This window comes from Staurois parvus, unplaced genomic scaffold (assembly GCF_062004578.1).
Source record: "Staurois parvus isolate SC_StPar_1 unplaced genomic scaffold, SC_StPar_1.0 ptg000449l, whole genome shotgun sequence".
NCBI classification, from domain to species: domain Eukaryota; kingdom Metazoa; phylum Chordata; class Amphibia; order Anura; family Ranidae; genus Staurois; species Staurois parvus.
In genome coordinates this window covers 4,291,555-4,305,514 of record NW_028318245.1, presented here as the reverse complement: position 1 = coordinate 4,305,514, position 13,960 = coordinate 4,291,555, and the positions used below count along the sequence as shown (strand labels likewise).

General features: G+C 48.4%; 1 protein-coding gene across 1 annotated transcript in view; it reads right to left on the bottom strand.

Moving 5' to 3' along the window:
• LOC149453388 (uncharacterized) overlaps window positions 1-13,960 on the bottom strand; it is a 44,330-nt gene that overhangs the window by 22,604 nt on the left and 7,766 nt on the right. The window lies entirely within an intron of this gene.

Sequence of the window (13,960 nt, the reverse complement as noted above, 5' to 3'; positions counted from 1 at the left end):
CTCCTCCCCCCATCAGTGGAATAAGTGGAAATGCCGATCTCTAAATCAGAGGAATTTGTTGGGAACATGATGTTACAGTGGGGCAAAAAAGTATACATCACAAGGCCCATAAAAGGGTCTGATGTAGCCACTTCAATGACTGGAAAGTTACCAGATATTGAGTCATAGATTCCTGTAACAGCAAATGCTGGGTGCAATAACTAAAAGCAAGTCATATGCATGCACACAATCAACAGGCAGTCACACAGGTACCTTTTAATCAGCATTTACACCATTACATATTCTACGCATGTGAAAGACCCTCTACCCAATGAACACCTGCCCTGGCATACAGTGGGGCAAAAAAGTATTTAGTCAGCCACCAATTGTGCAAGTTATCCCACTTAAAAAGATGAGAGAGGCCTGTAATTGGCATCATAGGTAGACCTCAACTATGAGAGACAAAATGAGAAAAAAAATCCAGACAATCACATTGGCTGATTTGGAAAGAATTTATTTGCAAATTATGGTGGAAAATAAGTATTTGGTCACCTACAAACAAGCAAGATTTCTGGCTCTCACAGACCTGTACCTTCTTCTTTAACCACTTCCAGACCGGACACTTTTACCCCCTTCCAGACCAGGGCAATTTTCAGCTTTTAGCGCTATCACACTTTGAATGACAATTGCGCGGTCATGCAACACTGTACCCAAATGAATATTTTACCATTTTTTTGAGACAGATAAAGCTTTATTTTGGTGGCATTTATTCACCACTGAGATTTGTATTTTTTTTGCTATGTAAATGAAATGTCCAAAAATTTTGAAAAAAAGTGTTTTTTTATAAAATTTTGCAAATAAATAATATTTAATCATAAATCTTAGCCAAAATTTATTCCGTTATCTTTTTAGTAAAAAAAAAAAAATCCAAATTAGTTTATAAGCAAAAATTATAATTTTTAAACATTTTTTTTTACATTTTTATTTTATTTTTTTATATTATTATTATTATTTTTTTTTTTTACATACTGTCACCCTAGCAGTACAGTGTCACCATGGTGACACTGTACTACTTGTGAGGGGTGATGAAGATTTTTTTTTTTTTTTTTTTTTTTTACACTGATTGCTTTTACACCCATATAGGATGTAAAAGCAATCATTTCTCTTTCTCTCTGTGTGCATTCTTGCACTCATTGAGAAGTACTGAGTGAGCTGTGATTGGTCACAGCTTGTCACATGGTACAAGGCTTTTGTGAATAGCCTTGTACCATGTGACCTCTGTGATCATTCACAGATTTCACACATAGTAAGCAATGATGTCAGAAGTGACATCTTGCTTACTACTTTGCATGTGATCACTGATTGGCCAATCAGTGATCATATGATTGGGACCTCGTACAGAGGTCCCGTCCGGCGATCGGTGTTTCACTGTGTCTGGAGGACACAGCGGGCACCGGATCGTGATGCTGCGCGCTCCCAGGGAGCGCGCACAAGCAGGGTGCGGGGAGACCGTTTATAGATGGCCACCCGACCCTGCAGTGCCACCGTCCAGACGGGAGGTGGTTAAGAGGCTCCTCTGTCCTGCACTCATTACCTGTATCAATGGCACCTGTTTGAACTTGTTATCAGTATAAAAGACACCTGTCCACAACCTCAAACAGTCACACTCCAAACTCCACTATGGTGAAGACCAAAGAGCTGTCGAAAGGACACCAGAAACAAAATTGTACACCTGCACCAGGCTGGGAAGACTGAATCTGCAATAGGCAAGCAGCTTGGTGTGAACAAATCAACTGTGGGAGCAATAATTAGAAAATGGAAGACATACAAGACCACTGATAATCTCCCTCGATCTGGGGCTCCACGCAAGATCTCACCCCGTGGGGTCAAAATGATCACAAGAATAATGAGCAAAAATCCCAGGACCACACAGGGGGACCTAGCGAATGACCTGCAGAGAGCTGGGACCAACGTAACAAAGGCTACCATCAGTAACACACTACGCCGCCAGGGACTCAGATCTTGCAGTGACAAACGTGTCCCCCTGCTTAAGCCAGTACATGTCCGTGCCCATCTGAAGTTTGCTAGAGAGCATTTGGATGATCCAGACGAGGATTGGGAGAATGTCATATGGTCAGATGAAACCAAAATAGAAACACAATTTTGGTAGAAACACAACTTGTCGTGTTTGGAGGAGAGAGAATGCTGAGTTGCATCCAAAGAACACCATACCTACTGTGAAGCATGAGGGTGGCAACATCTTGCTTTGGGGCTGTTTCTCCGCAAAGGGACCAGGACGACTGATCCATGTACAGGACAGAATGAATGGGGCCATGTATCGTGAGATTTTGAGTGCAAACTTCCTTCCATCAGCAAGGGCATTGAAGATGAAACGTGGCTGGGTCTTCCAACATGACAATGATCCCAAACATACTGCCCGGCAACGAAGGAGTGGCTTCGTAAGAAGCATTTCAAGGTCCTGGAGTGGCCTAGCCAGTCTCCAGATCTCAACCCCATAGAAAACCTTTGGAGGGAGTTGAAAGTCCGTGTTGCCAAGCGACAGCCCCAAAACATCACTGCTCTAGAGGAGATCTGCATGGAGGAATGGGCCAACATACCAGCAACAGTGTGTGCCAACCTTGTGAAGACTTACAGGAAACGTTTGACCTCTGTCATTGCCAACAAAGGATATATAACAAAGTATTGAGATGAACTTTTGATATTGACCAAATACTTATTGTAAGGGACCGCCCGGCGGTACCACTAGCACTCCACTGATCGGATGTTCCCAGCGCACGGAGTCTAAGCCCCAGAGTACTTGTTCACCAGGGCCCCTGATGGTGGGGATGGACTTGGAGTACCCTGGGACCAGGTCGTGACTACTGAGGACACCCGTCAGTGGTAGGGGTATTCGCCAGGGGCTCCCACGGGAGAGAGCCAGGTATGAGGAGGTCTGGAGACCCCGTTGAGAGGGACGGATGGATGGCTGAGCAAGTGCAAGGTCATACAAGCCGGGTCGGTAACTATGGGGACGGTGCAGTACAGAGCAGCGGGCAAAGAATAGTCGGGTCACACGCCAGGTCAGCAACAGCAGGTCAGATCCAATAGGGGGCATTCAGGAGAGAGGTCAGGCAAGCAAGGGTCAAGAACAGGAGAAAACAGCAAGGTCAGAGCACAATCCGGGTCAGCAACTTACTTTGACAGGTTAACAGGTTCACAGGATTCAGAAAGACCAAAAGGCATTGAATGACAGCCCAGGGCCGTTTAAATATCCCGCCCTGCGCTGTCATTGGTGCCAGGCGCGCGCCCGTGGTCTCTACTGCGCATGCGCGAACCTGGTTGCCGCGGTCGGCCAAGTCCCGGCGCCCGCGTACAGGGGGTGTACTGCGCCTGCGCCGAGCCCAGCGGCACGGCGATCTCCGACACTTATTTTCCACCATAATTTGCAAATAATTTCTTTCCAAATCAGCCAATGTGATTGTCTGGATTCTTTTTTCTCATTTTGTCTCTCATAGTTCAGGTCTACCTATGATGCCAATTACTGGCCTCTCTCATCTTTTTAAGTGGGAGAACTTGCACAATTGGTGGCTGACTAAATACTTTTTTGCCCCACTGTATATTGAGGAATGGAGATGGACCTTTCATATGGTGTCCAGTATCTCCTCCTCTGTCAGGGCTCCCGGGTGTGACCAGAGGTGTGTGACTGACGCAGGGAAACGCAGACTTCAGATATGTTATAAACAATGTAATTTATTAACACTAACAATACAAACATAAACGCAGTGCAATACTAAAACATAACACAGTGCAAACAAACCAAACCAACCACCCACAGATAACAGTACATACAATGCAAGCGTCGTCAGGCAGGCCGGGTCAATATCAATCGGGCAGGTAGGTACAGGGGGAGCAAGCGGAGAATGGTCGGGGTCACAAGCCAGGTTCAGCAGGTAGCGGGCAGCGTGGTACAGAGGGTCAGGCAGAGGAGAATGGTCAGACAAGCCAGGGATCAGGAGCAAGAGAATGGTCAGACAAGCCAGGGATCAGAGCAGGGTCATCAGAGAATCAGACAGGAACAGGAACAAGGATAGGAACAGGAACAGGAAACAGGGCCCAGGATAACACAACACCAAGGCCGAGTCTGCAGGTCTGAATGTCCCTTAAATACACCAGTATAATTAGTTCCAGGTGTTTGACTGGCTACAAGGTTGAGTCTCTGATTGCTGGGAGCACCCACTGGCCAGCCCTGGTACTGCAGCTCTTAAGGCAGGTGAGTCCCACTATTGCTGGCCAGTCCATTCCTGACAGTACCCCCCCCTCAAGGAGCGGCCTCAGGACGCTCCAAACAGTCCTAGCTGGGCAAAATGTTCCACCGCCCGGGTCTGGTAACTGGCGGGATATCAAAGACTGGCACACCGGGCAGGACTCTGGGCAGTGGCACACCGGGCAGAGGCACATCGGGCTGGACTCCGGGCAGAGGCACATCGGGCTGGACTCCGGGCAGAGGCACATCGGGCTGGACTCCGGGCAGAGGCACATCGGGCTGGACTCCGGGCAGAGGCACATCGGGCTGGACTCCGGGCAGAGGCACATCGGGCTGGACTCCGGGCAGAGGCACATCGGATTACCAGGCGAAGCAGCAGGCACCGGGCCACCGGGCGGAGCAGCAGGCATCGGGTCACCAGGCAGCGGGCCACCGGGCGGAGCAGCAGGCAGCGGGCCACCGGGCGGAGCAGCAGGCACTGGGCCCCCAGGCGGGGCGACGGGCACCGGACCCCCCCCCCGGCGGGGCGACAGGCATCGGGCCCCCAAGCGGAGCAGCGGGCCCCCAGGAGGGGCGACAGGCATCGGGCCCCCAGGTGGGGCGACAGGCATCGGGCCCCCAGGTGGGGCGACAGGCATCGGGCCCCCAGGCGGGGCGACAGGCATCGGGCCCCCAGGCGGGGCGACAGGCATCGGGCCCCCAGGCGGGGCGACAGGCATCCAGCCCCCAGGCGGAGCTGCGGGCGCCGGACCCCCAGGCGGAGCGACAGGTCTCGGGCCCCCAGGCGGAGCGGCGGGCGCCGGACCCCAAGGCGGAGCAACAGGTCTCGGGCCCCCAGGCGGAGCGGCGGGCGCCGGACCCCCAGGCGGAGCGACAGGTCTCAGGCTTCCAGGCGGAGCGACAGGTCTCAGGCCCCCAGGCGGAGCGGCGGGCGCCGAGCCAACTGGCGGAACAGTGGGCTTCGAGTCGTCTGGCAAGACTGCGGGCACCGAGTCGTCTGGCAAGACTGCGGGCACCGAGTCGTCTGGCAAGACTGCGGGCACTGAGTCGTCTGGCAAGACTGCGGGCACCGAGTCGTCTGGCAAGACTGCGGGCACCGAGTCGTCTGGCAAGACTGCGGGCACCGAGTCGTCTGGCGGAACAGCGGGCATCGAGTCAACTGGCGGAACAGCGGGCACCAAGTCGCCTGGCAAGACTGCGGGCACCGAGTCGTCTGGCGGAACAGCGGGCATCGAGTCAACTGGCGGAACAGCGGGCACCGAGTCGTCTGGCAAGACTGCGGGCACCGAATCACCAGGCACGACAGTGGACTCTGACTCAATTGGCACGACAGCGGGCACCGGGCCATCAGGTACCGGATTGTCTGGCTCGACAGCGGGCATCGGGTCACCAGGTATGACAGCGGGCACTGGGTCACCAGGCATCAGGTCAATTGGCTTGCCCGCGGGCACCGCGTCATCTGGCAAGGCAGTGGGCACTGGGTCACCAGGCATTGGATCGTCTGGCTCGACAGCGGGCATCGGGTCACCAGGTATGACAGCGGGCACTGGGTCACCAGGCATCAGGTCATTTAGCTCGCCAGCAGGCACCGCGTCATCTGGCAAGGCAGTGGGCACCGAGTCACCAGGCACGACAGCGGGCTCTGAGTCAACTGGCATGACAGCGGGCACCGGGTCATCAGGTACCGGATTGTCTGGCTCGACAGCGGGCATCGGGTCACCAGGCCTAATAGGATCGTCAGGCTGGATCAGTTCATCATGCTGGGTAGAGGCATCAGGCTGAGTAAAGGCATCAGGCTGAGTAGAGGCTTCAGGCTGAGTAGAGGCTTCAGGCTGAGTAGAGGCTTCAGGCTGAGTAGAGGCATCAGGCTGAAGAGAGGCATCAGGCTGAGTACAGGCATCAGGCTGAGTACAGGCATCAGGCTGAGTAGAGGCATCAGGCCGAGTACAGGCATCAGGCTGAGTAGAGGCTTCAGGCTGAACCATGGAAGGCAGGTTCACCGGTTTGGATACTGGCAGGATGGTATTGGTTGGAAAGAATTTTTGCTTTTTTCTGGTTTTAACTACTGGAGCACTGCAAGTAAACGCAGGTCTGCAAACGAATGGAGCAGCTGGAGACAGAGAAGAGCTGGAGGATGGAACAGAGGAGGGAGCAGTTGCTACAGAGGACTTCTTTACAGGGTTAAAGGCAGGATAGGTGCAGCGAGTGGGAACAGGGTACTGACATGCGGTAGATAGCAGGGCAGGAGGAGCTGTTGGGAATGCAGGAATAGAGCTTTAAGGAAATAGATTAGAAGCAGGACTGGGTTTTTGTAAGCTGACTGAGGCTGGGTGTAACAAATCTGTCCATGTCTGCAGTATGGGTTGAACAAAGCTGAGCTTACACAAAGCCTGTCTGACTAAAGACTGCACTGCGTTTATACAATCTCTTAGTGTCTGTGGTGAACATGCAGCATAATGCTCCAAGAAGCAATCCACATCATCCTCTAATAACCATACCAGGGACTCTACCTGGTCGGCACTAAATGGCGGCAAAAATTCATCCCTGCATTCAGGGGTACCAGATGAAACCAACTCCGCACAAACCTGAATCAATGGCTGCACCTCAGAGAATTCTGTGCCCTGATCTACTAGAACATGAGCGAGCCGTATACATTCTAGTAGTTGATCCCGGGGATACTCCTTCAGAGTTTGATAAGCATACTCTCTGTCATCAAACACTAGCAGATATAAATACACAACCTCATCAAGATCCATCCTTCCCATCAACAAGCCAAGATGGCTTCCCTGTGCAGCCACTTCTGGTCAGGATTGGCCTTGGTGTAATGTCAGGGCTCCCGGGTGTGACCAGAGGTATGTGACTGACGCAGGGAAACGCAGACTTCAGATATGTTATAAACAATGTAATTTATTAACACTAACAATACAAACATAAACGCAGTGCAATACTAAAACATAACACAGTGCAAACAAACCAAACCAACCACCCACAGATAACAGTACATACAATGCAAGCGTCGTCAGGCAGGCCGGGTCAATATCAATCGGGCAGGTAGGTACAGGGGAAGCAAGCGGAGAATGGTCGGGGTCACAAGCCAGGTTCAGCAGGTAGCGGGCAGCGTGGTACAGAGGGTCAGGCAGAGGAGAATGGTCAGACAAGCCAGGGATCAGGAGCAGGAGAATGGTCAGACAAGCCAGGGATCAGAGCAGGGTCAGCAGAGAATCAGACAGGAACAGGAACAAGGATAGGAACAGGAACAGGAAACAGGGCCCAGGATAACACAACACCAAGGCCGAGTCTGCAGGTCTGAATGTCCCTTAAATACACCAGTATAATTAGTTCCAGGTGTTTGACTGGCTGCAAGGTTGAGTCTCTGATTGCTGGGAGCACTCGCTGGCCAGCCCTGGTACTGCAGCTCATAAGGCAGGTGAGTCCCACTATTGCTGGCCAGTCCATTCCTGACATCCTCATTTGTTGGGAACATGACGTTATACTGGGGAATGGAGATGGACCTTTCATATGGTGTCCAGTATCTCCTCCTCATTTGTTGGGAACATGACGTTATATTGGGGAATGGAGATGGACCTTTCATATGGTGTCCAGTATCTCCTCCTCATTTGTTGGGAACAGGACGTTATATTGAGGAATGGAGATGGACCTTTCATATGGTGTCCAGTATCTCCTCCTCATTTGTTGGGAACATGACGTTATATTGAGGAATGGAGATGGACCTTTCATATGGTGTCCAGTATCTCCTCCTCATTTGTTGGGAACATGACGTTATATTGGGGAATGGAGATGGACCTTTCATATGGTGTCCAGTATCTCCTCCTCATTTGTTGGGAACAGGACGTTATATTGAGGAATGGAGATGGACCTTTCATATGGTGTCCAGTATCTCCTCCTCATTTGTTGGGAACATGACGTTATATTGAGGAATGGAGATGGACCTTTCATATGGTGTCCACTATCTCCTCCTCATTTGTTGGGAACAGGACGTTATATTGAGGAATGGAGATGGACCTTTCATATGGTGTCCAGTATCTCCTCCTCATTTGTTGGGAACATGACGTTATATTGAGGAATGGAGATGGACCTTTCATATGGTGTCCAGTATCTCCTCCTCATTTGTTGGGAACATGACGTTATATTGGGGAATGGAGATGGACCTTTCATATGGTGTCCAGTATCTCCTCCTCATTGGTTGGGAACACGACGTTATATTGAGAAATGGAGATGGACCTTCCATATGGTGTCCAGTATCTCCTCATTTGTTGGGAACATGACGTTGTATTGAGGAATGGAGATGGACCTTTCATATAGTGTCCAGTATCTCCTCATTTGTTGGGAACATGACGTTATATTGAGGAATGGAGATGGACCTTTCATATGGTGTACAGTATCTCCTCCTCATTTGTTGGGAACGTGACGTTATATTGAGGAATGGAGATGGACCTTTCATATGGTGTACAGTATCTCCTCCTCATTTGTAGGGAACATGACGTTATATTGAAGAATGGAGATGGACCTTCCATATGGTGTCCAGTATCTGTTCCTCATTTGTTGGGAACATGACGTTATGAAAGGTCCAGCTCTTTTCCTCAATATAATGTCCTGCTCCCAATCTTTTAGGCGTGTGATTGGGGAAAGAAGGGGGGGGACTCACAGCTCAACCACCTATATCCACCCCCCAGCTTCCCCTGTGATCGAGACCTTAAAAATGGTAAAAACTCAAAAGCAAGCATTTATTATATTGTAGCTTACCAATTCTTAGATGAGACGGCTGCATTCGTTTTTTTTGTCAGGCTTTCATAGATTTTCTTTCCACAAAAGCTTCATTGAAGCATCACACATACAAAATATATTCAAGAAGCAACTGTGTTGATAGCGTGATGATGAACAAAATCCATAGACTTCATAGATCCTGGGCTATGGGCTGGTCTATTCAGGTGACTGGACACTGGCAAGCTTTTTAGGACATGCCCCCTGGCTATTTTCCCTATAATCTTACCCCGCTCTTCATTTTTTGCTAGTGTCCTAACGTGGACTTCTTTTTTTAAAGAGTTTTTTCACTTCTACATTTTTTGCCGAGGCAAGGATTCTCTCCAGGACTTCAGGTCCCGATTGAGTCCTGCACACATCTGCATACTTACAGGTTGGTCGGTCAATGCCTTCAAATACAACAATGGAAGTAATCCATCCACATTGGTGTAACCGAAGGTGTCACGATCGCTGCGTCAGACCCCAGACCTTCTAACCAAACTCGTGACCGAAGGACTGGCCGATCCAGACCGCGATGTGACGTCCGTAACAATGCCACACCCAGCTGCACCCTACATAGCGATTTTCCAGCTAATGGATTTCAATCTGTGCCTGCAGCCTGGATGCGCTTGTTGCTGGGTCAGGTTAATTATGCAACTGACCCTTACACACTGCCACCACCCCTTTTTTTGTACAGAGAAAGAGGAAACTTTCTTTATCAAATATGCACTATAATGGTTGAAAAGTAGTCTGTCCAATACGGTCACCGCAGGCCGATTGTGCAGAGGATTAGACAAACACAGTAGCATCTCTTTAGAGGCAGGAATTTGTAAATTGCAATTAAGCACTTTAGAAACAGTCTAACACTTTCAGAAAGAAAGATTTATTACTAAAAGAGTCAAACAGGTGCAATAAAATATTTACAGAAAAAGATGTAACTAAGATATATATATTTATACACACAAAGAACCATAGCACAGCAAAGAGATAACAGGGAGAAGTTAAAGGGTTAAGTTACTTGCCATTTAAGCCTTTGATGTAAGCAGATCCAAGTTGCAGAGCGCAAGGGTCTCCCCAGGTGGTATTGATGTTACAAATGGGAGATGTCTTCAACTTCCCTTTTTAGGCCTGCTAGCCTGTGTTTTAAAGTCCCCCAGCAGGGGGGTGGCTCTGAGTAACTGACCAATACTCTGTTTAGGGAGGGGTCGTCGGGCGGAACTCTGAATTAGAACCAACATCTTTCATAATCCATATTCTGGCCTATAACTTTCCAGCTGCACGAGCGATAGTCCCCTCGCGGGTATATTATTACACAGGCAAGTCTGTAGGGGTTATTTAGATATGAATTATGAAATTATAGGCCGCACGGTTCACAAGATCTATGTTTCTGCTTCCCTGAGCATGCAAAATGAATGGAGAGACCTATCAGAATGTCCGTCTGCACATTGGCCATCTGACGAGGTGCCCGGTTTTTATGTAAGTCTTCTATATTTCAAGATATGAAACATAAGGGAAAAACTGACTTGAGGAATGTTCATTTAATTCTGTCACCTACGCTGCTAGGTTTTATGAGGTTACAATCTCTTTCAATTCCTGGGAAAAGCTGCCTTATCTTGGTTATGAGGTGAGAAATTACACATATTCTCTGGCAGAGCGGCACCACGTGGCTCCCTGCTGGGATCTGGCCTGTGACACTTTTAACACACACATCTGTCACTGTGCCTCTCAGAAAGGGAGGGGGAAGGAGAATAAAGAATAAATGAATACTTTTAATAAAAGGGGGAATCTGCGTCCATCTCTGATGCGCAGGTTTGCTACAGAAGGGTCCACCAAGACAGGTGAAGCCCTTAGACATGTGCACACCAGAAATTTTCATTGTGTTTCAGATGCATACGTTCATCGAAGGACTTTGTTTCGTCATGTTGTCCTGATATCACGTACCTGGTGATGGAGGCCAATGGAGAGAGGGTTTCCCTTGCGGCTACGTTCCGGACTCCCCTGAGAGTGGGACAGCAGAAGTCAGGCCCAAAGTTGCACAGGTCGCCTGTAGGAGTGCTGGTTGGTGGTCCACTCAGAAGCCCAGCTGGTGCACAGAGATAGGTCTGCAGACAGGTGGCGCCTGTGCATGGTATGTAAGCACTTCTGGGATTTAGATGTTCACTGGGTAGTAGGTTCAAGCCAAGGTCAGGTACCAGGTGGGAATCAAAGCAGACGTAGTCAGATGGGATAGCCGAGGTCATACACAGAGGAGCGAGAGAGAGAGTATCCGTAAGCCAAGCAGAGGTCAGATCAGGGGTAAGACAGAGTAGACAGGTCCAGGAGCAAGCCGAGTCGGTAATAGGAAATCACGGGTCAAAGTCACAGGAACAGGGCACAGGGAGCTAGAGATCATCCAGCAACTTGAGGAAGTGATGAGCCTCCTTATAAAGGCCGTCTGGCAACAAACTGAGGCTGATGTGTCCTTCTGCGGCCATGCAGAGTACTGACAGAAATGCCAGATCTTCCAGAGCTTCTGCTGTGGACAGGACCGACACCTGAGTTGTTTTCAGAATTCGTTTTGTATATTCGTTGCTCCAGGTGGATATGAAAAATTCGGCCCTTTTTTCCTTAAGATCGCTATATATGAGATATTATATCAAACCAGACGGATTCAATATTTTTCCAAGAAAAACGTCATGAGCTGAATGGACATTCGACTGGCGTTATGTGCATCCGAATGAAACAAATGGAATGAAATTCAGATCCATCTGTTATCTGAATTATGGAAGGAATATGAAAATGGAATTCATTTCCCCATGGGCCCGAACTACTATTGCGTCATGTGAGATCATCAAAATTAATATAATGCGTTCTTTAACCTCTTCCGGCCCTTAAGGGGTTTCAGACGCCCGGAGGTGGGGCGGGGTGTTAGGGTCATGTGACCGCCGTGATTCGCTGTTACGGCAGTCACATGATCGGAAAAGGTCCCGATCGAAAGGGGAGATCGGGACCTTTCCGTGAGACCCCGACATAAGTGGGGATCGAAAGTTTGGGCACCCCAGCTAAAAATTTGTATTAATGTGCATAAAGAAGCCAAGGAAAGATGGAAAAGTCTCCAAAAGGCATCAAATTACAGATTAGACATTCTTATAATATGTCAACAAAAGTTAGATTTTATTTCCATCATTTACACTTTCAAAATAACAGAAAACAAAAAAATGGCATCTGCAAAAGTTTGGGCACCCTGCAGAGTTAATATCTTGTACTGCCCCCTTTGGCAAGTATCACAGCTTGTAAATGCTTTTTGTAGCCAGCCAAGAGTCTTTCAATTCTTGTTTGAGGTATCTTTGCCCATTCTTCCTTACAAAAGTCTTCCAGTTCTTTGAGATTTCTCGGCTGTCTGTCACGCACTGCTCTTTTAAGGTCTATCCATAGATTTTCAATTATGTTGAGGTCAGGAGATTGTGAAGGCCATGGCAAAACCTTCAGTTTACGCCTCTTGATGTAATCCCCCGTGGATTGCGAGGTGTGTTAAGGATCATTATCCATTTGTAGAAGCCATCCTCTCTTTAACTTCAGCTTTTTCACAGATGGCATCAAGTTACCATCCAAAATTTGCTGAAATTTTATTGAATCCATTTTTTCTTCTACTCATGAGATGTTCCCTGTGCCACTGGCTGCAACACAACCCCAAAGCATGATTGATCCAACCCCATGCTTAACAGTTGGACAGAGGTTCTTTTCATTAAATTCTGTGCCCCTTCTTCTCCAAACGTACCTTTGCTCATTCCGGCCAAAAAGTTCAATTTTAACCTCATCGGTCCACAGAACTTGTTTCCAAAATGCATCAGGCTTGTCTATATGTTCATTTGCAAAGTTCAAACGATGATTTTTGTGGTGAGGACGTAGAAGAGGTTTTCTTCTGATGACTCTTCCATGAAGACCATATTTGTACAAGTATCTCTTTATAGTGGAATAGTGTACCACAACTCCAGTGTCTGCCAGATCTTTCTGGAGGGATCGTGCAGTCAAACGTGGGTTTTGAATTGTTTTTCTCACAATCCTGCGAGCTGTTCTGTCTGATATTTTTCTTGGTCTTCCAGATCTTGCTTTAACTTCCACTGTTCCTGATGACTGCCATTTCTTAATTACATTCCGAACAGAGGATATTGACATCTGAAAACGCTTTGCTATCTTCTTATAGCCTTCTCCAGCTTTGTGAGCGTCAACTATTTTCAGTTTCAGTTTTCTAGACAACTGCTTAGAAGAACCCATGGTGCCGATTGTTGGGGCAAGGTCAGATGAGTCTGGGCATTTAAAACCTTTGAGATTGACATCACCTGGTCTTCCCAGACGATGATTGAGAACAATCCATGACACTGGCAGGTCTCAGCTTTGCAAAGGGGGCAGTGCATGCTATAAATTCTGCAGGATGCCCAAACTTTTGCAGACGCCATTTTTTTGTTTCTGTTATTTTGAAAGTGTAAATGATGGAAATAAAATCTAACTTTTGTTGACATATTATAAGAATGTCTAATCTGTAATTTGATGCCTTTTGGAGATTTTTCCATCTTTCCTTGGCTTCTTTATGCACATTAATACAATTTTTAGCTGGGGTGCCCAAACTTTCGATCCCCACTGTATGTGCTGGGAGTGCGCAGGGTGAGCGCTCTCAGCACATATGTGTTTTCAAATGGCATGCAAATATGCGGCCGCTCGGCGTCAAGGCCCAGCCGCAGGAAGGCCGCATATTTGTGTACGGTTGGCATCAAGGCGTTAATTTCGTTGTAACGTTTTCGGATTCATTACTATGTCTATTTGGAAATTCGGAGACACCCGGGTAGTAAATGTAGTAACCATACACTGTGACTACATGAATAGGTATCAGGGAAGCAAGATGCTGACTACAAGCAGGGCAAATTAGGTGGCCGCCTACGGCGCACTGCCAGCTACGGGTGCTTGGGCGCAGCACAGTTT